Source organism: Sus scrofa, chromosome 10 (assembly GCF_054392235.1).
Source record: "Sus scrofa isolate SSC_HxYL_T2T_F1_AM1 chromosome 10, Sscrofa_HxYL_maternal_Yorkshire_Landrace_v2.0, whole genome shotgun sequence".
NCBI lineage: Eukaryota > Metazoa > Chordata > Mammalia > Artiodactyla > Suidae > Sus > Sus scrofa.
This window is the reverse complement of record NC_139392.1, coordinates 72,229,199-72,249,949: the sequence shown is the minus strand read 5'-3', so window position 1 is coordinate 72,249,949 and position 20,751 is coordinate 72,229,199. Positions and strand designations below refer to the sequence as shown.

Below are 20,751 nucleotides of genomic sequence, written 5' to 3'. Positions count from 1 at the left end.
AAATGGTCAGAAGACCTAAATGGCCATTTCTCTAAAGAAGACATATGGGTGGCCAATAGGCACACGAAAAAAATGCTCAACATCACTAATTATTAGAGAAATGCAAATCAAAACCAGAATGAGGTACCACTTCACACCAGTCAGAATGGCCATCACTAATAAGTCAATAAACCACAAATGCTGGAGAGGATGTGGATAAAAGGGAACACTCCTTCACTGTTGCTGAGAATGTGAATTGGTACAACCACTATGGAAAACACTATGGAGATACCTCTGAAAACTAAATATAGAACTACCCTACAATCCAGCAATCCCACTTCTGGGCATATATCTGGACAAAACATTCACTCAAAAAGATACATGTACCCCTATGCTCATTGCAGCACTATTCACAATAGCCAGGACATGAAAACAACTTAAATGTCCATTGGCAGATGAATGGATTAAGAAGCTGTGGTACATATACACAATGGAATACTATTCATCCATAAAAAAGACAAACTAATGCCATTTGCAACAACATGGATGGAACTAGAGATTCTCATACTAAGTGAACTAAGCCAGAAGAAAAAAGACAAATACCACATGATTTCACTTATTTGTGGAATCTAAAATATGGCACAGATGATCCTATCTACAAAACAGAAACAGATGACAGCCAAGGAGAGCGGACTTGTGGTTCCTAGGGGGTGGGGGGGAGAGAGTGGGATGTACAATGGGCAGTTTGGGGTTTGGGGATGCAAACAGTTACATTTGGAATGATGGGCAATGGGGCCCTAATGTACAGCACAGGGAACCGTGTGTGACTGGGTCACTTTGCTGTACAACAAAAGTGAAGAACCATTGTAAATCAACTATTAAAACTTAAAAAAAATTTTAATATATATGCATTGGATATGTTGGATCATTAGCAGAAATCAATTATTGCCATGGCACAAGCAACAGGGTGAGATTCCATAATGGCAGGGAGATAGGAACTGAAATGGTGGAGTTCCCATTGTGATGCAGCAAAGACAAATCCTACTGCTATTCATGAGGATGTGGGTTCGATCCCTGGCCTCGTACAGTGGGTTAAGGATCTGGCGTTGCTGTGAGCTGGGGTATAGGTCTCAGAGGTCACTTGGACCCCACGTTGCTGTGGCTGTGGCCGGCCGGCAGCTGCAGCTCTGATTCAACCCCTAGTCCAGAGTGTGGCCCTAAAAAGAAAAAAAAGAAGAAGAAGAAGAACTGAAGTGGTTTGGACATATGAGGCCCTTTGCATCAATTTGTGAAATAACTACTAAGTCATTTAAGCTCCTCCAGCAAAAATGGTTCAAGGAATAAATGAGAAGGAAGGTAGGGGGCAGGGGACAAGGTAATTATAACGGAGTAATTGGAAGTCAGTTTCAGGAGTACTTATTTGAGGTATACTCAGAGTATCTCTATCAGATTTGTGTTTTGAAAGTCTTTGAGACACTTCTGTGCAATTCAAGGACTCAGAAAGCAGAAAAAATTCCCTAGACTACAAGAATCCAGTGAAACTGTCAGCAACGATTACCCAAGTCAAGTATCTATGGTCGGTCCAAGCTAGGCTGACTCAGCGCCTGGAGACTTGAACAAAATGCCTCTATTGTCCTTTGGCGAATATTTGGCTCTATCTATGGAGTTATCCTGACCCCTTTTGTAAGGTGAAACATGGCAGCAGTGAACAGGACTGCAAACTCACTGATTATGATCAGGACTACATATGGAAACCAGTTACAAAGACTTCTGGAGGCTTTCAAAATTCAGGAGGACCCAACAGTGTCATGTTTGTGAGTAATTAAAAATACCTAGGAATCTGATATGGGACCTAATTCAATTGAAAAGCTTTGGCATAGCAAAGGAAACTCTAAACAAAATGAAAAGACAACCTATGGACTGGCAGAAAATATTTGCAAATGAGGCAACTGACAAGCAGTTAATCTCCAATATAAACAAACGGCTCATAAAACTCAATAAGAAAAAACAAACAACCCAATCAAAAAATAGGCAGAGAACTAAGTAGACAGTTATCTAAAGAAAACATGCAGATATCCAATAAGCACATGAAAAGATATTCAACATCACTAATAATGAGAGAAAGGCAAATCAAAACTACAATGAGATACCACCTCACTCTGGTCAGAATGGCCATCATTAAAAGGTCTACATGGATGCTTAATCTTTATTGGTCACTTGTGTTATTTCATTTTCCTCTTTTATTTCTTTTCCCTGGGAATGAAACCAGTCTGTTACTAGTTTCTAAGAGTTCATTCATGACAAATATTAACCATTTGTTATGCATAGCAAGTGAAATACTCTGTATTTATGCCATCAGTCTACTATGGTGTTTTGTATTTTGGTTGTGTATTAAAATATAATTGTGTCGTGTTTTTTAAAAAAAGGTCCACAAATAACAAATGCTGGAGAGGGTGTGGAGAAAAGGGAACACTCTTACGCTGTTGGTGGGAAGGTAAATTGGTGCAGCCACTAAGAAGAACAGTATGGAAGTTCCTTAAATAATTAAAAATAGAGATGCCATATAATCCAGCAATCCCACTCCTGGGCATATATAGAAAACCATAATTTGAAAAGATACATGCACACCACTGTTCACAGCAGCACTATTTCCAACACATGGAAGCAACCTGAATGTATAAAGAAGATGTGGTACACACACACACACACACACACACACACACACACCCTGAAATACTATTTACTCAGCCATAAAGCAGAATGAAATAATGCCATTTGCAACAACATGGATAGATCTAGAGGTTATCATATTAAGTGAACTAAGTCAGAAAGAGAAAGACAAATACGATATGATATCACTTATATGTGGAATCTAAAATAGGACAAAAATGAACTTATCTACAAAAGAGAAACAGACTCACAGATAATGAAAACAAACTTATGCTTACCAAAGAAGAAAGAGAGTGGGGGAGGAATAAATTAGGAGTTTGGGATTAGGAGATACAAACTACTATATATAAAACAGATAGGAGTTCCTATCTTGTCTCAGTGATTAACGAATCTGACTAGGAACCATGAGGTTGTGGGTTCAGTCCCTGGCCTCACTCAGTGGGTTGGGGATCCAGCGTTGGTGTGAGCTGTGGTGTAAGTTGCAGACACTGCTCGTATATGGCTGTAGCTCCAATTTGACCCTTAGCCTGGGAACTTCTTTTTTTTTTTTTTTTTTTTTTTTTTTTTTTTTTGCCATTTCTAGGGCCGGTTCTGCAGCATATGGAGGTTCCCAGGCTAGGGGTCAAATCAGAGCTGTAGCAGCCGGCCTACACCAAAGCCACAGCAACATGGGATCCGAGCCATATCTGCAACCTACACCATAGCTCACGGCAATGCCAGTTCCTTAACCCACTGAGCAAGGCCAGGGATCAAACCCGCAACCTTATGGTTCCTAGTTGGATTCGTTAACCACTGAGCCACGACGGGAACTCCAGCCTGGGAACTTCCATATGCCACGGGCGTGGTCCTAAAAAGCAAAATAAAATAAAAATAAAATAAAATACTATAGAATCTCTGTGTACATGTATAAGAATCACTTTGTTATACAGCAGAAATTATCACAACATTGCCAATCAAATATACTTCAATAAAACTTAAAAAGTAAAAATTGAAAAATAAAATAAAATACTATAGAATCTGAAAGAGAACAGCTGTGTGCACAGGTATAACTGAATCACTTTGTTGTACAGCAGAAATTATCACTTTAAAAAATAAAATAATAAATTATTCTAATTTTGTAATTCACAAAAGCTATTGTGACAGATATAAAACAGATTAATTGAATAGATGAGGGAAACATTAACTTGTATTTGCATACGGAAAGAATTCACAAAACCAAGTCACACATATTTGCTTATAAAAGAACATTCTAGAACATTTCCAACCTTGAAATACTAGTGCTCTTAACCACATAGGAAAGACATCAGTCATTTTTCTATGTTGTATAGCTTTGCCTCTCTTTAAATTAATATCACTCAGACATATTTTAGGGAACAGAAAATCTTCACACCCAAAAAAATTGATAGAAAAATTTTAGAAATTACTGTATACCTTTCTTTTCCACCCTTCAAAAAAGACATACTCCAATACCTGATCCTAGTGATTATAATCCGCGACAAAAATAAATAAAATAAAATCATGTTAAAATGAAGTAGCGAAGAAACAAAAATTACATTAAAGTCTTTCTTAGACTGTGACACTAGCCAGTCCCCAACTATGCACGGTGTATATCTTGGTCCTGCAGAGACTGCTGGCCACAACATTTTACAGAAGGCTTTTTAAAGACAGACGTCTGCACAAGCGCCTGTATTTAAGGATACAAGGCAAAGCATGATTTCAACTGTGGCAGAAACTTTATAAACTATTCTCTTTTTTCTCTTTTGTTCTACCCAGTTATGTGGAGGGTTTCTTGCCCTTTTTGGAGGTTTAAGTTCTTCTGCCAGCGTTCAGTAGATGATCTGTATGAATAGTTCTACATGTAGATGTGTTCTTTGATGTGTTTGTGGGAGTAGGTGAGTGTGATATCTTACTCCTCCACCACCTTGATCCTTCTCCCTAAACTATTCAGAATATGTTTGCTCACCACCTTAAACTGCCACATGGCTTTCTTGAAGTGGTCAAGTCGTTTGGTCATTTACGTGCCTCTGCTCATCAGAATACCATAGAGAAGAATTTAGCTGATTGGGGCTTTTGAAAGGTATAGTAAAAATAAATATGATTCAAATGAAACAGTTTAACGGACAAGGGCTCTGTGGAAATAGCCATTAGGGTAGTGTTAACAAGATTCAACATTACATTAATTCAATTCAACAAAACATTTATTAGGTTTAATTATTTTGGGGGCATGGCTTTTTAAAAAAATTTTAATTAAAGTATAGTTGTGCCCATTACTGCTGTACAAGTATAGTGACCCAGCCATACATATATTTTTCTCACACTCTCTTCCATCATGTTCTATCCCAAGAAATTGGATATAGTTCCCTGAGCTATACAGCCGGACCTTATTGCTTATCCATTCTAAATGTAATAGTACTAGTTTTATATGTAATGATGTAGAGGTATTCTAAATCTGGGGAGAGAGAGGTAAATAAGATATGATTCTTTCTTTTTTTGGCCATGCCCATAGCATGTGGAAGTTCACAGGCCAGGGATCGAATCCGTGCTACAGCAGAGACATGGTTGGATCTTTAACCACTAGACCACCAAGGAACTCCCAAGACATGATTCTTTCTGTCAAAGTCTTCACAGACCAGAGGTGAAACCAACAGTGTAAACTTTGCAACAAAAGTATAAATAAATCCCAGTGCTATGGATATGCCGTCTCCACAGAAAATCCTCAATGACCAGAGAATCTTTAGGGAGAAGACCTCCAAAGGAGATAGCGTTTGAAAATATCCTTCGATGGAAAGAGATGGGAGAGACAGCAAAGAGAAGAGAAAGTGTGAATGTGTTCTTAGAATGGCAGGGGATCAAATGGGATGGACACAGAGGGGCCAGGAGGGAAATCAATCTGAGCAGAGTTTGGGGGGTTAATTGCGAGGGGCTATCAAGCTCTAAGCCAAGGGCTGGCCCTTTGTTCTGTAGGGGACAGTACAGGCTCTCAGCAGAAGAGCAATATGATTAGATCTGTATTTCAGGCCGAGCATTCTGGCTTCCATATGTGGGGTGGACAGCAGCCAGGAGTGACTGCCTCTGGAGGCCAGTTCCAGAAACTGTTCCAAGATTCTAGGTAAGAGGATATGAAAGCAGCAGGAACAGTAAGTAGGGTATGGCCAGAGGGAAATGAAATGAGGCAATGGTACACATTAGAGGACAAGTTGGAAACAACAGAACTTGGAGACCCTGTTGGCTGGTGGGATAAGAGGAAGGCATGGGAGTGAAGGTGCCTGAATTTACTCTCTTCACTTCTTACTTGGAAGTGATTTCAGACTTATGGAAAAAATTTTTTTAAAAAAAGATAATGCCTTCAGCCACAAAAAAAGAATGAAATAATGCCATCTGCAGCATCATGGGTGGATGAATCTAGAGATTCTCATACTGAGTGAAGTAAGTCAGACAAAGACAAATATCCTATGATATCACTTATATGTGGACTCTAATAAAAATGATACAAAAGAACTTATTTAAAAAGACAGAAACAAACTCAGATTTCAAAACTTATCTTATGGTTATTATAGGTGAAACTGTTTGGGGGAGGGAAAACTGGAAAGGTAGGAATAACATATACACACTACTGTATAAAATCGATGATTAATGAAAACCTACTATATAGCACAGGAAAATCTACTCAATAGTATATAATAACCTACATGGGGTAAAAAGAATGGATATATGTATATGTATGACTGATTCACTTTTCTCTACACCTGTAACTAATGGAACATGGTAAGTCAACTATATTCCAAAAAAATTAAATTTTAAGAAACATTTTCTAAAGGTCTTCACCCAGATTTCCCAAATGTTACATTGTTTTAGTTTTTTTACTAAAGTATGTTTACAATGTATCAATTTCTGCTGTACAGCATAGTGACCCAGTTATATACACACACATGTATATACATATATATACACACACATATATACATACACACACACACATTATATACATTCCCTTTCTTATATTCTATTCCATCACGTCTATTCCCAAGAGGGTGGATATAGCTCCCTGTGCTGTACAGTAGGACCTCATTTCTAATCCATTCTAACTGTAATAGTTTGCATCTACTAACCTCAAATTCCTAGTCCACCACACTCCCTCCCACTTCCCTTTGGCAACCACAAGTCTGTTCTCCATGTCTATGGGTCTATTTCTATTCTGTAGATACATTCATTTGTACCAACATTTTAGAATCCACATAGAAGTGATGTTATATGCTATTTGTCTTTCTCTTTCTGACTTACTTCACTTAGTATGAGAATCTCTAGTTGTATCCATGTTGCTGCAAATGGAATCATTTCATTCTTTTTTATGGTTGAGTAGTATTCCATTGTATATATATGTACCACATCTTCTTAATTAGATTTTTATTAATTTTATTTTATTGAAGTAAATAATGTTGTATCAGTTTCAGGTGTACAGCAAAGTGAATCGATCATTCATATAAATATATCCATTCTTTTTCTCCCCATACAATGGAAAATTTGGAACACTTCATGAATTTGTGAGCCATCCTTGCACAGGTGCTATGCTCACCTTCTCTGTATTATTACAATTTTTTAGTGTATGCGCTGCTGAAGCAAACACCCAAATGGTATATTTTTATCATTCTTTCTGTATCTCTCTTTGTCTCTTTACATATATATTTTTTTTCTGACCAGAAAGGTTACCCTTTTCTAGCAGGTATACAGTGGAAAGGGCCACAGCAGAGCTGTGACTGAGATGATGGGCACTCCCCTCTCCAGATGGCTCAGCCAAATGCATTCTGGTGATCAGATGCTGCAGCAGACCAAACCAGACATAAACTAGGATATCACTTCCTCTCCCAACTATGAATCATTCATTCATTCATTCACTCAGTAAACAGAAAGGCGATTTTCTACATACAAGAAATTTCATAGCAAGCAAAACAAGCCCCATTCTTTAATAATACTTACAGATCTAGTAGGGAGAAAGAGACAATAAACAAATAAATATGCATCATGAGATGATAAGGGCCAAGAAGTACAACTGAGCAAGATTTAAAGGTAAAGAGAGACAGACCAGGTTTAGGGAGCTGCCTTATATTAGGGGGTCAGGAAGAGCTCTCTGAGAAAGTGGTATTTAAGCAGACACCAAAGGAAATGGGGAAGTGAGCCATGGAGATATATGTATGAGGGGAGCATTTCCAGCAGAAGGACCAGAGAGAACAAAGGAGCATGGTTAGTCGTCTGGGCAATATCAAGGAGACATATTAAATTGAAGACAAATTTAAAGCAACCATCAAAATAACAAAATAAAGCACTCTAGGTAAGAAGCCAAGAGGGGTGATTAAATGGAACCACTAACAATATTCAGATCCAAAGAAGGTGGAATAAGAAAAGGGGAAGCAAGAAAAATGACACAAATACAAAACAAATTCATATATCCTCCACTTTTTGAAAGTCTGCTTTATGCCACTTCACTTTGAAAAAAGACCTACATTAGTACCTGTTTTTGCAAATGGAAAGAAATCCAAAAAGGAATTTTTCTTTTATGAAAAAAAAGGTAATCACTTCCTCACTTATACCATTTTGGCTTATGAAAGTTTTCATGGGAATGCTCTAACTTGATCATGGGGAAAATGTGTAGCAAGACAATAAGCTCAAACATAATCATATCAGCAATCACATTAAATATAAATGATCTAAAACACTTGAATAAAAGGCAGAGGTAGTCATATTAGACAAGACCCAACAATGGCTTGCCTCCAAAGTACACATTTTAAATACAAAGACACAAACTGATTAAAAGCAAGTGAACTAAAAAACGCATTATCTGAAAAATAAAAAGAAATCTTGAGTGGCTACAATAATATCAGATACAATAGATTTTGGAACAAAGGTTATTTTGTAGGATAAAGAAAGTCATTTCATAAAGAGTAAAGGATAAGGGATCAGTTCATCAAGAGGACACAGACATAATTCTGACTTGAACCTTTAATAATAGAGCTTCAAAATCCGTGAAGCAAGAACCAATAGAACTGCAGGAATAAATAGAGAAATCCATAGTATAATCTGATTATTTTTTCCTTTTTAGGGCAGCACCTGCAGCATATGGAAGTTCCCAGGCTAGGGACTGAATGGAGCTACAGCTGCCAGCCTATGCCACAGCCACAGCCACACTGAATCCAAGCTGTGTCTGCAACCTCCACCACAATTCACAGCAATGCTGGACCCTTAGCTCACCGAGTGAGGCCAGGGATCAAACCCACATCCTCAGGGATACCAGTTGGGTTCATAACTGCTGAGCCACAACAGGAACTCCCATAATCCAATATTTTAACACCTCTCTCACAAAAAGTGTTGCAACAAGTACAAATTGAGCAAGAACACAGTAGAGTTGGACACTGCCAACTAACTTGACCTAACTGAAATTTAGGGAATTCTCAACACAAAAACAGCAGAACCCATGTTCTCCTTAGTCATACACAGAAGATTTAATAACATTGGATACACACCTCACTTGCATTACTTACAAGAACATTCAAGGATCGACCCTTCCCACTCTGGCCCCAGTAAGCCACTCGCCTTATGACATCTTTTCTTTTGTTTCGTGGGTAAAAACAATCACAGCTTCTATTCTACTAAGAAAAATCCATGGGCCAAATCAAAAACTACAGCTCAATCCACCCATCATATTCTCTTGGTCCACTTGTTTGGTTAGTCCAACAAAACCTAGCTCCCTTTGCTTCATTAGTCAAAAGTATTCTGCTCACTCTTAAATTAACTCCCTCAAAGTCAAACTTTGAGTTTGCTCCATATTGTTATGCTTGGAGAATTTTTAGTCTCCATTAACCATGGGGTTGCAATAGACAACACTCATTTGAAATAATCATATTTAATACCACTAAATTAATGAAAATCCCATCTAGTTGTAGGGCTGCCAGATTTGCAAATGAAAACAAACAACCAAAGCCCAGTTAAAAATGAATTTCAGGTAAACGACAGTAAATTTTTAGCATAGGCATGTCCCAAATTTTACATAGGGCATTTGTATTTTAGATCACCTGAAAACAGCAGTTGAGGAGCACATGGTAAAGCCTTGTAGTGAAAGATTAGAAGATCATAGAGCCTGTAGGAGGTGGGGAGTGGATAATTATGGGATCTAAGCAAAACAAAAACAAAACAGAGGGACCATGAGAAGCATAGAATCAGCTCAAGCAATACCTGATACAGGAATAACCTCTATGACTTTACCCAAGAGGTGGCTGGTTGGCTCCAGCATGAACACTGGTACAATTAGTCAGGGTGCAGCCCCTGAAGCCTACAAACTACAGTGCTGTATTTGTCTTGAATTTTTTCTTCTGCTTCTATGTACAGTAATTAAAATAATGCTGCTACTGCTATTTTTATGACTGTGTATTGCTCTTTCAAAATGAAAGCTTTAATCTATAATCACACACCAAGGCTCTCGAGTAAAGGATATGGTCTTTATTCATAAAGCCATTCCCTCAAGTAACCACTCTGCATGGGTTAGATTAAGAGAGAGAAGGGAAGGAGGGGGACAGAGGAGGAGGAAGCAAGAGAGGAAATAGGAATAAAATTGCTTTTGCTAATAATGAACTTGTAGTTATACGAGGCAAGGAAAATGGATCTGCTTTGAGAATTCCTTGGGGCTAAGACAATCGTTATTTTTACATTTTCAACCTCTAATTTGAGATCTTTCTTATAAAAAGAATAAAGCCATACAGTCTTAGAATAGCAGTAGGCTAATATAGCACTGAGCACAGACACAGACTGCAACAACCAATCCAATTGAAAACAGAGATGTCCAAACATCAATGGCCCCCTGTCTTCAGACAAGACTGTTCCTATTTATCTCAGGCCAAAGAGAATTGATTCCAATTTGGGGGGCGGGGGACAGAAAAAATTCATAGGGGAAAGAGACTGTACATTTTCTTTGCTAAATTATTTGTCTTTCCTGCCCAAATAAGTGGGACATTCTTTCCCATAACTCACCCCAATAATGCCTATTGTAGTTCAGTGTTTGAAAATAGTTTGAGATCCATTAATAAATTTCATGGAGAGAGAGAAGAGCTAGTTACTGTCTTATGGACAGTCTTCATTCAGGAACTGAAAAAATTCTAACTAACTCATCAGCCTCCCAGACTGAATCATTTCAGGTCTGGAAAGTTAAACTCTCCTTCATTCATCAGTCCTATTTTTCAAGCCTTTGTTCATTTTCAATCATTTGATACACCATTGCAGAAATATCAGTGCATAAACCCTTGGAAAAAGTGAAAAACTCCAATACTTCATTCCAACAACTGAAATGCTAATGTTGTTGCTACGCAGCAACACTAGGTTCACTCCATGCCTTTGCTTGTTGTACCATCTGCAGTTCTCCTGCTTTTATCCCACCAGCTTTGGAACATTTTAAAGGGTGGGATGTGTCATAACCCATTTATTTGGACTAAATACCAAATCACATCTCTGCTTTCTATAAGACAAAAGAGCTTGTCACACTTGGTCTAACAGTTCTTAATGAGGATTATGTTCTTTACGCTTTTTTTTTTTTTAAACATTCTCCTAAGAGACACATTTTCGGTTTGAGTAATTGTTTAATTAATGACTACGAGGCAATTTGGTGAAACAAAAATAGCGTTTAGCACAAATTCTAAATAATCACGACTGTTATTTTGAGCCAAATGCACTGGATTTTCATTGTATGCGGCACATCAAAACGATTTCTCGTATGCCTCAGCAAGACTCTGAGCAACTTGTAAAATAAAGCAAACAAGTAAGTTTGTACTTTCTCTTATGATCCACCTATATGTTCTCTTCTCACCTCCTAAACTGTTCCCTCCAACCCATAATAGGCATTGAGAGTTTTCCAGCACTTTCTGGGTGTCATGACTCCTCCAACTACATGAATCTATCTCCACCCTATCACCACCTCATGACAGAGAAAGTCTACTCTGGGACAGTGACTCAGATATTTGCCCAAATCTTCCTTGACTATAATCTACTCTCCAAAGACTCTTCCCTTCCAGATGTTGAATAACTAGTCCAATAAATTCATCTGCTCTGATGACCTTTAAATTCTTTAGGAGAAACTGCTATAATCTGAGAGCGTAATTTTCATGATGGGTATAGGGGGCATCCTTTGATGATTCAAAGAAATATCTGGGGCTAGGTTTCTTAAAACTCATCTCATGAATCCTCTACATTTCCCTCTTTCCTATAGCTTCATCATACATGATGGGTATGACCTTAGCACTGTTCACAGTGGCCTTCCATACAGATAGACAGGAAAGACAGTTCCTCTTACTCCTGCTGGATATACTGTATTCTTTATTCACTAACACTGAAGTCACAGCCAACATACTCTAACTTCTGCCTGAACAAAGTTTAGCTAACATACTTATTTTCTTTTTAAGGTATATCACAGCCTTCCTGCACAAAGGAACCCTGGACAAGACTTCAGCATAGTGCTGAAGGGCTATGTTATGTTATGTTACTGCCTGTTCCCATGGCATGCAGAAGTTCCTGGGCCAAGAATCGAACCAACATCACAGCTGTGATAACATCAGATCCTTAACCACCAGGCCACGAGGGAATTCCATAGGGGCCATTTTAAAAAGCAAAATCACCACCGCCACCCCAAAAAGCACAAAAACATGAGAAAACTTGCCACCAAATAGACCACAAAAAAAGACACAGATGAAACAGGAAGGTTGAGTGCTGCCTTGTTCAATCGCAACTGAGAGAGAAAAGGCACATTGGGCAACTCACATTATTTGCAGATCTACCTCAAAACCTCACAAGCATTGATTTTTGGGGTAATATGCATCAAAAATAACAGATTATTTATATATAAAATGAAACAAGTAAATGAAAATTCTATACACCAAAAACTAGGAAACACTGATGAAATAAATGAAAGTGGGCACAAATATATGGAAAGATATTTAGTGGGCATGGATTAAAAGACTTCATATTGTTCAAATGTCCATGCTACCCAAAGTGATCTATGAAGTCAATTGTAACCCCTATCAAAATTCCAATGGTATTTTTCAAATAAATAGAAAAATTAATCCTCAAGGAATCCTGACCAAGAAGACCAAAACTGAAGGCAGCACATGTCCTGATTTCAAATTATATTACAAAGTTACAGACAACAAAACAATAAGGTACTAGCACACAAACAGACATATAGACAGATAGAACAGAAAAGAAAGCCCAGAAATAAACCTATGCATATATAACCAAATAATTTTTTTTGTCTTTTTGCTATTTCTTTGGGCCGCTCCCGTGGCATATGGAGGCTCCCAGGCTAGGGGTCGAATCGGAGCTGAAGCCACTGGCCTACGCCAGAGCCATAGCAACACGGGATCCGAGCTGCGTCTGCAACCTACACCACAGCTCACAGCAATACTCAATCCTTAACCCACTGAGCGAGGCCAGGGACCGAGCCCGCAACCTCATGGTTCCTAGTCGGGTTCGTTAACCACTGCACCACAATAGGAACTCCTAGTCAACTAATTTTTGACAAGAGTTTCACTATGCACAATGGGGAAAGGATAGTGTCTTCAACACATGATGATATCCAGGAGAAAACTGGATATACCCAAGAAAGGAATGAAATTGACCCTTATCTTATGCCATACACAAAAATCAACTCAAAATGGGTCAAAAACTTGAAATCTGAAAGCATGAAACTCCTAGATTAAAATATAGGGGGAAAGCTCTTTGATACTTGTCTTGACAATGCTTTTTTGGATATGCCACCAAAGGCACAGGAAGCAAAAGCAAAATTAAACAATTGTGATTATTTCCAACTAAAAAACTTCTGTACACCAAAGGAAACAAGCAGCAAAGTGAATAGGCAATCCATGGACTGGGAGAAGATATTTGCAAACCATACATCTGATAAGAGGTAAATATCCAAACCATACAAAGAACTCATGCAACTCAATAGCAAAAGCCATACAAATAATTAGATTTCAAAATGGACAAAAGGTCTGAATAGGCATTTCTCCAAAGAATGCATAAAAAGGCCAACAAGTATATAAAAAGAACTCAAAATCAGTAATCATCAGGGAAGTATAAATCCAAACCATAATAAGGTATCACCTTATTCCTGTTACAATGGCATTTATTTATTTACTTATTTATTTATTTATTTATTTATTTATTTAGTCATTTTAGGGCCGTACCACCGGCATATGGAGGTTCCCAGGCTAGGGGTCTAATCAGAGCTACAGCTGCCAGCCTACGCCAGAGCCACGGCAATGCCAGATCCAAGCCGCTGCGACCTACACCACAGCTCACAGCAATGCTCAATCCTTAACCCACTGAGCGAGGCCACGGATTGAATCCCACAACCTCATGGTTCCTAGTCGGATTCGTTTCCACTGTGCCACAAATGGAACTCCAAGATGGCCATTATTTAAAAAACAAAACAAGAGATGCCAAGTGTTGGCAAGGATATGGAGAAAAGGGAATTCTTAGACACTATTGGTAGAAATGTAAAATGGCATAGCCATTATGGAAAATAATATGGACTTGCCTAAATAAATTAAAAATAGAGATGTGATTCAGCAACCCCACTTCTGGTAATATATCCAAGGGAACTGAAAGCAGGGTCTTGAAGAGATATCTACATTCCATATTCTTTGCAGCATTATTCACAAAAGTCAAGACACAGGGAGTTCCCGTCATGGCGCAGTGGTTAACGAATCCGACTAGGAACCATGAGGTTGCGGGTTCAGTCCCTGCCCTTGCTCAGTGGGTTAAGGATCTGGTGTTGCCATGAGCTGTGGTGTAGGTTGCAGACGCAGCTCAGATCCCGCGTTGCTGTGGCTCTGGCGTAGGCCAGTGGCTACAGCTCCAATTCGACCCCTAGCCTGGGAAACTCCATATGCCACGGGAGCGGCCCAAAGAAATAGCAAAAAGACAAAAAAAAAAAAAAAGAAAAGAAAAGTCAAGACACAGAAGCAACCTAAGTGTCTACCAGTGGATGAATGAATAAAGAAGATGTGGCACGTCTATATATACACGCATTTATACATATACAACAGAATATTATTCAGTCATGAAAAAGAAAGAAATCTTACCACTTGTAACAAAATGGATAAATGTGGAGGGCATTATGTTAAGTGGAAAAAACAGAAAGAAATACTCTCTGATCTCACTTATATATGGGATCTAAAAGAGACACTCTGTGATAGAAGCAGAGAGTGGAATCAGTGGTTACCAGGGGCTAGGGTAAATGTGCAAAGGGGAGGTGAAGATTTAAGTGTACAAAGATTCAGTTATACAAGATGAGTTATGGAAATCTACTATACAACACTGTACCTATAGCTCACAATGCCGTATCATATACTTAAGTTGCTAAGTACATCTTAAGTGTTCCTACGGAAAACAACAATAGTAATAATAAGAAGGGCAGGAAGAAACTTTAGGAAGTGATCCATGTGTTGATGGCCTTGATGCTGGTGGGTTTCACAAGTGGATGCTCATCCCCAAATTAATCTAGATGTATACATTAGATATGACAGCTTTTTATACATTAATCGTACCTCAAGAAATGGTTTAAAAAATAAATGCCTTTTAAGTGAATAAATGAATTGGGAAATTCAGTATCCATGAATAATGAGGATTGATTGCATTATCTTTCTTGAATGGATGAAGAAACAGAGGCAGACAGGCTAAACAATTTGCTTAAAGCAACACAACTAGGAAAAAAATAATAGAAGTCAACCTCTAAAACTTCCTGGTTCCAAATCTTACAAATTAACCACTACACAACAACATTTTCCATATGATTTTCCTGTTTGCACTGTCCTATTGGGTGACATCTTTTTTCTGGTCGTGGTGAAGCATGAAAACAAGCATTGGATAGCCCCAATTTATGTACCATGAAACACTGATGTATTCACCTAGAGATGAAGTTCTATGCCCTTCCTTCTCTGCATGACCAAAGAAAGCTGTCTTCTGATGAATCTAAACTGGTAGTAAGTTCAGAATTGGTGTTGAAATCAATTGGAGAGTTTGGTTTTTGGTTTTTTGAATTTTAAATCAGTGCTCTCTACACTAGCTGTTGGACCCAAACATTCTCATTATCCTCTGTAAAACAGGAATTGTAATGCTGATTTCAGAGGATTATCCTGGGGATTAAATGAGAGGATGTAAGGAATCTACCTCAGAGCATGTATTACTCTTCAGTATTTGTGTTTCTGGAACCTCCTGGAATCTATTCAACAAAGAGACTTTTCATCACTTGGGTTCTGCTCACAGGTTCTTAAAAGTCAAAAGCTAAAACAACTATCTGCAAACTTTAAGAGCCACACTGCCCTGCAAAACCCCACAGATAAGCTCTGGCTATACACACCTCTTTGTCAAGGGAAATATAGATGTGTGATGAATATGTAGTACCTCAAGGCTGGAGATTCCAATATTCATCATCAAACACAACTTGAAAACGAACCCAGTCCCGCTGCTTGGGATTAAAGCTAAGTCTGCCATGAAAAGTTGTTTCTAAACTTCCACCTCCTTAAAAAGCACTTGTGCTTTGATTTTTAGTTCTAGTTCAGAAATCCTCCATCTGGTCTAGCCAATCACAATGCTCAAGAAGCACTGAATTTAGTTTATTTATATATATAATACCAGAGGATGTGATAATGTAAAAATCAAACAAGGTTTGAAAAAATGCAAGGGGAAAAATGGAAAGATTTCATGAACACTTCTCTAAACCCAGAGGGTTTGGGTGAGATGAGAAACTCTGGGACCTTCAAAACAAAGACTGCAGTAGCTTCTGAAAGTGATGACTAAGAAATTTTTGTTTCAGGAGTTTTTTGGTTGGTTTGTTTGGGTTTGGGTTTTTTTGGGCTCGCATGCTGCATGCAGAAGTTCCCAGGCCAGTGATTGAACCATACCAAAGCAGTGTCCTGAGCAACAGCAGTGACAATGCTGGACCCTTAACCCACTGAGCCACCAGGGAACTCCAAAGAAATTTTTACTTCATGGCAGGCAAGGTTAAAAATAAAAATAATGATGCTGTTTTAAAGTACAAACCAATGAGGCAAGGAAAGATACCTACATTGTCTGCTTTACCCATATCTTCTGCTTCATGGAAATACCATGAAGAGTAAAACCTGAATTGCCACTATTTATTATGTGACCTAGGAAATTGCTCTCATCAACCTCAAGTCTTTTATCTACAAAATGGTGAGAATAATATCAGCCTCACAGCATAGCTGCAAAGATTAAAATTAAAAAATACATGTCAAATTTTTTACAACAGAGGTCTTAATAAATCTTAATTTTGTTTTTTCTAAAATGAATTGTTGACTGTCAATAACCACATGAGATGACTCATTGTTTTTGTTTTGTTTTGTTTTGTTGTTTTGCTTTTAGGGCTGCACCTGCTTTTAGGCTAGAGGTTGAATCAGAGCAACAGCTGCTAGCCTAAGCCACAGCCACAGCAAGGCAGGATCTGAGCCGCGTCTGCAACCTACACCATAGTTCATGGCAACACCGGATCCTTAACCCACTGAGCCAGGCCAGGAGTCAAATCCATGTTTTCATGGTTACTAGTCAGGTTCATGACCTCTGAGCCACAACAAGAAATCCCGAGATGACTCTTTTTCATCAAAGCATTTCATTCATTCAACTTTTACTGCCCACTTCTGTGTGCCAGGTACTGTGCTAGACCCTCTAAGTCAGAAATCCTTGATCCTTTTGTGTGGGTAGAGAGAGACCATGATACTATCCATAGATATCTCTTTAGAGAGTTATACATCTTATATTTTTCTATGCCATGAATTTGCCATATTAGCAGACTCTACTCTTAGAATCATCTCAAAAGGAAATCAAATACTACTTTTTCCATACAACTTTCCCTCATCATCCCAGCCAAGACTGATCTCTTCATACTCCAAGTTTTTATTACACTTCTCCTTTATTCATTTAACAAGAAATAATGTATTCCCTTTTCCACTTTATAAAACTTTCTGGGACTCCTACTCTAGGCGAAACATGAGACAGACACCAGAAAGAAACAGCTTACTTCACATTACTTTCTGCCCTCCAGAAGGTACCACTGAGTAGGAAACTTAAGATATAAACACAAATGAATATTTTAATTGCAGAGAAGCAGTAAATAGAGCCATGAAGCTACAAAATGGAAACAGATCACCTCTCACCAGGGTCTAAGAAGTCTTCTTGGAGGATTTCAATAAATAACATGACACAAGAGTTAGAAAAATGCAAGATCTTGTGGTCTCAACTGACACTAATACTGCTTTGTGTGGTTTGTGATCTGTTTGTGTTCATGTCTTCTCTCTCCATCTCCTTGACACCACAAGGACTTACTCTTTTATGCTGCTCCCACATCACATAATACACAGGATCATACATTCACATATCAAGTGGTTGAATTTTAAGTCTGGATGAGACTAATCTGCTTCAAAGAATACTTAAAGGTGAGAATTCATTGTGCTTTCTGAGATCCAGGGAAAGGAAACTTTGGGGGTCACCCAAGTACCTCCAAATCCTAAAGGACTTAGTTACTAGTCATATCTGCATGCCAATAGCAAAACGTGGTCCTATTACAGATAGGATATATTTCTCATCTTCTTGTTCTGTGCAGCCTCTTACTTCTCTTGAGTTCAACAAGATGCTTCAAAGCAATGTTGTCCGTCCTCGCCAGAAGACAGAGTCAAGGGCTTTGACACAGTGCTACCTACCTTCCTTGTTAGAATTTGCTCAGGAGGGTCAAATTCAATCCCTGTTTCAGGGCTGACTTCATTTCTAAGGTAACGTCAAGTCATAAAGTTACTACAGCAATGAATTAGCATATGTTGCTGCAATTTTTTGGCATGGGTACAGTTTTTTTTAATGTAGTTAGAAAAGGTTATTACTATGGTTTTTGGAAGGGAAAAGTAAATGGTTGGAGAAATAGGTCTGATAGAATTTTTTCAAAAAAATATGTGTTCCAAAATCCCCAGGGGATATCTCAGCACAGAAAAGATAGCTCAGAATTTCAACGCATTTTGAAAAAGGGTCCCAGTTCCCTGTGTATCAGCAGCCTGAATGTCACGTCATCCAACCCACATATGATGTGTTAAGAGGGTTGCAAAACCCTTTTTGCTTCTTCTTGGGATGCTCTAGAACTGTTTTTGTTTTATTATTTTCACACTTTCACATTGCTTTTTTGGCTCCTATTGGGGAGGCTGGAGGTGAGAACTGATTCCGAAGGTTTAGGAAAAGCTCTTCAGATGAAGTACAAACCATGACTATTTCAATGGCATGTTCTGGTTTTAAGAGAAGCTAATGATCTCACTGAACTAAATGCAGACAAAGTTTCTTGCAGAGTCAGTGTAGGTCATGAGGCAGACTGCACAGGAAAAATTCACATGCCAGAGTCAATGTCACCATTACCCCTTGTGGTCCCATTAATATATCACTCTAACTCTTGGCTTGAATATGTTGGAAAGACCTTGGTACATGTTGATCATATGTTTTTAATCATTTCTACTGAAATCGCAAGTAAATAAAAGAAATTCTAGCACACTTTTGAAGTACTAGAATCTAAAAGGTGTTTCCCTTATCTGTTCAACCAAACATTCACTCTCTGTGAGAGCCGAAAGAATATTCAGTTTCGCTGGCACCATTCTTGCTCTCTCCAGGTCACACAGCTGGCTAGTTGGTGATGGAGCAGCCCTCAGAATCCATGCTCTCTAATTTGAAGTCCCTGAACTCCTAGGGAATACTCTTTACCCCATAGCGACAAAAGCATAACTTTTAGTTTTTATAGAGCTCCATGCCTTCTAGATTGTCAAGCTCTATCTGGTAGGCAGAATAATGGCCCCAAAGATGCCAAAGTCTTAGTTCTCAGAACCTGCAATTAAGTTATGTCTTATGGCAAGGGCAAATTAAGGTTGCAAGATGGAATTAAAGTTGCGAATCAACTGGAGCCTTGCACTGGGGAGATTATCCTGGATGACTCAGGTGAGCCCAGTGTAAGCACAGTGTCCTTAGAAGGAAAGAGGGAGGCAAAAGAGTTAGAGTCAGAAGGATGCTATGTGGGAAAGATTCATTTAGCTCTCGCTGGCTTTGAAGATGGAAGGCAGCCGTGAATCAAGCCATGTGGCAGCCTCTAGAAACAGGAGAAAGCAGAGAAAAAGTTCTTCCTGCTAGAGTCCCTGAAGGAATGCAGACATGCTGACATTACTTCCAGCCCAGTGAGATCCATTTTAAATTTTTGACTTTCAGAACTGTGGGATAATAAGTCCTTGTTGTCTTAAGTCACAAATATTTGTGGTAGTTTGTTACTGCAGCACCAGAAACTATTACACTGTCCAAGGATGTATTGAGTTCATTTTCCTCTTTGGCATATAGGAAGGCACTATAGATACTTCCTTCTAGGGCACAGAGAGAAAAAAACACACCCATTATTCCCACCAGCAAATCCTTTGTGGCACTCAATAAAATCAGTTCTTAGGATAGAAGACCACTCTAACTCCAACAGAGTTACCCAGTCTCTCTGAAAGCACCTTAAGGAACAGAGTATCCAGACAAAAGGTACAAAGCATCCTGTATCAGTCAGGGACCTAGCAGGGAACAGATGGCTCATTTGAAAAGGGCAGGTGAAGAGAGCTAATGAAAGTGACTATTTGCAGAAGGTTATTGTTAAAAGCAACCAAGAAGAGCTGATGAAGCCGCCAGGGACAAGTAACAGGGAAATTGAGCCTAAGACTAAAGCAGGAAGGCGTGGGAATAGTTTCTGCAACTCAATGACTGCCCGTGGTGGAGAGGAGCTGTCATCTTTGATAGAAAAGCAGAACCTGGGCCAACCTAGACCACAGAGAGAGGGAGCCAGAGAAGTAAATACCTTGACCTTTCCCTATTCCTACACTCTGATTTCCTGCTAGTGCCTCTGATTGGCTGAAACCTAAGAGAAGTCAGAGAGTAAGGCAAGGGTAGTTGATGTGGTCTCCAAAGGTGAGCCTCCCAGGGAACAGAAAGGGGGAGAAGGGAGAGACATGAATCTACAGGACCAAACAGAAAATACAACACCCACATTCCAACTCCACAGAC

At 38.8% G+C, this 20,751-nt stretch overlaps 1 protein-coding gene and 1 non-coding gene across 25 annotated transcripts in view; both read right to left on the bottom strand.

Annotated features, from left to right (window-relative positions):
• Window positions 1-20,751, bottom strand: part of RSU1 (Ras suppressor protein 1) — an 883,461-nt gene that overhangs the window by 395,843 nt on the left and 466,867 nt on the right. The window lies entirely within an intron of this gene.
• LOC146399511 (U6 spliceosomal RNA) lies at window positions 7,165-7,273 on the bottom strand. Its single transcript, XR_014818488.1, has one exon. It is a non-coding gene; the product is annotated as a U6 spliceosomal RNA (small nuclear RNA).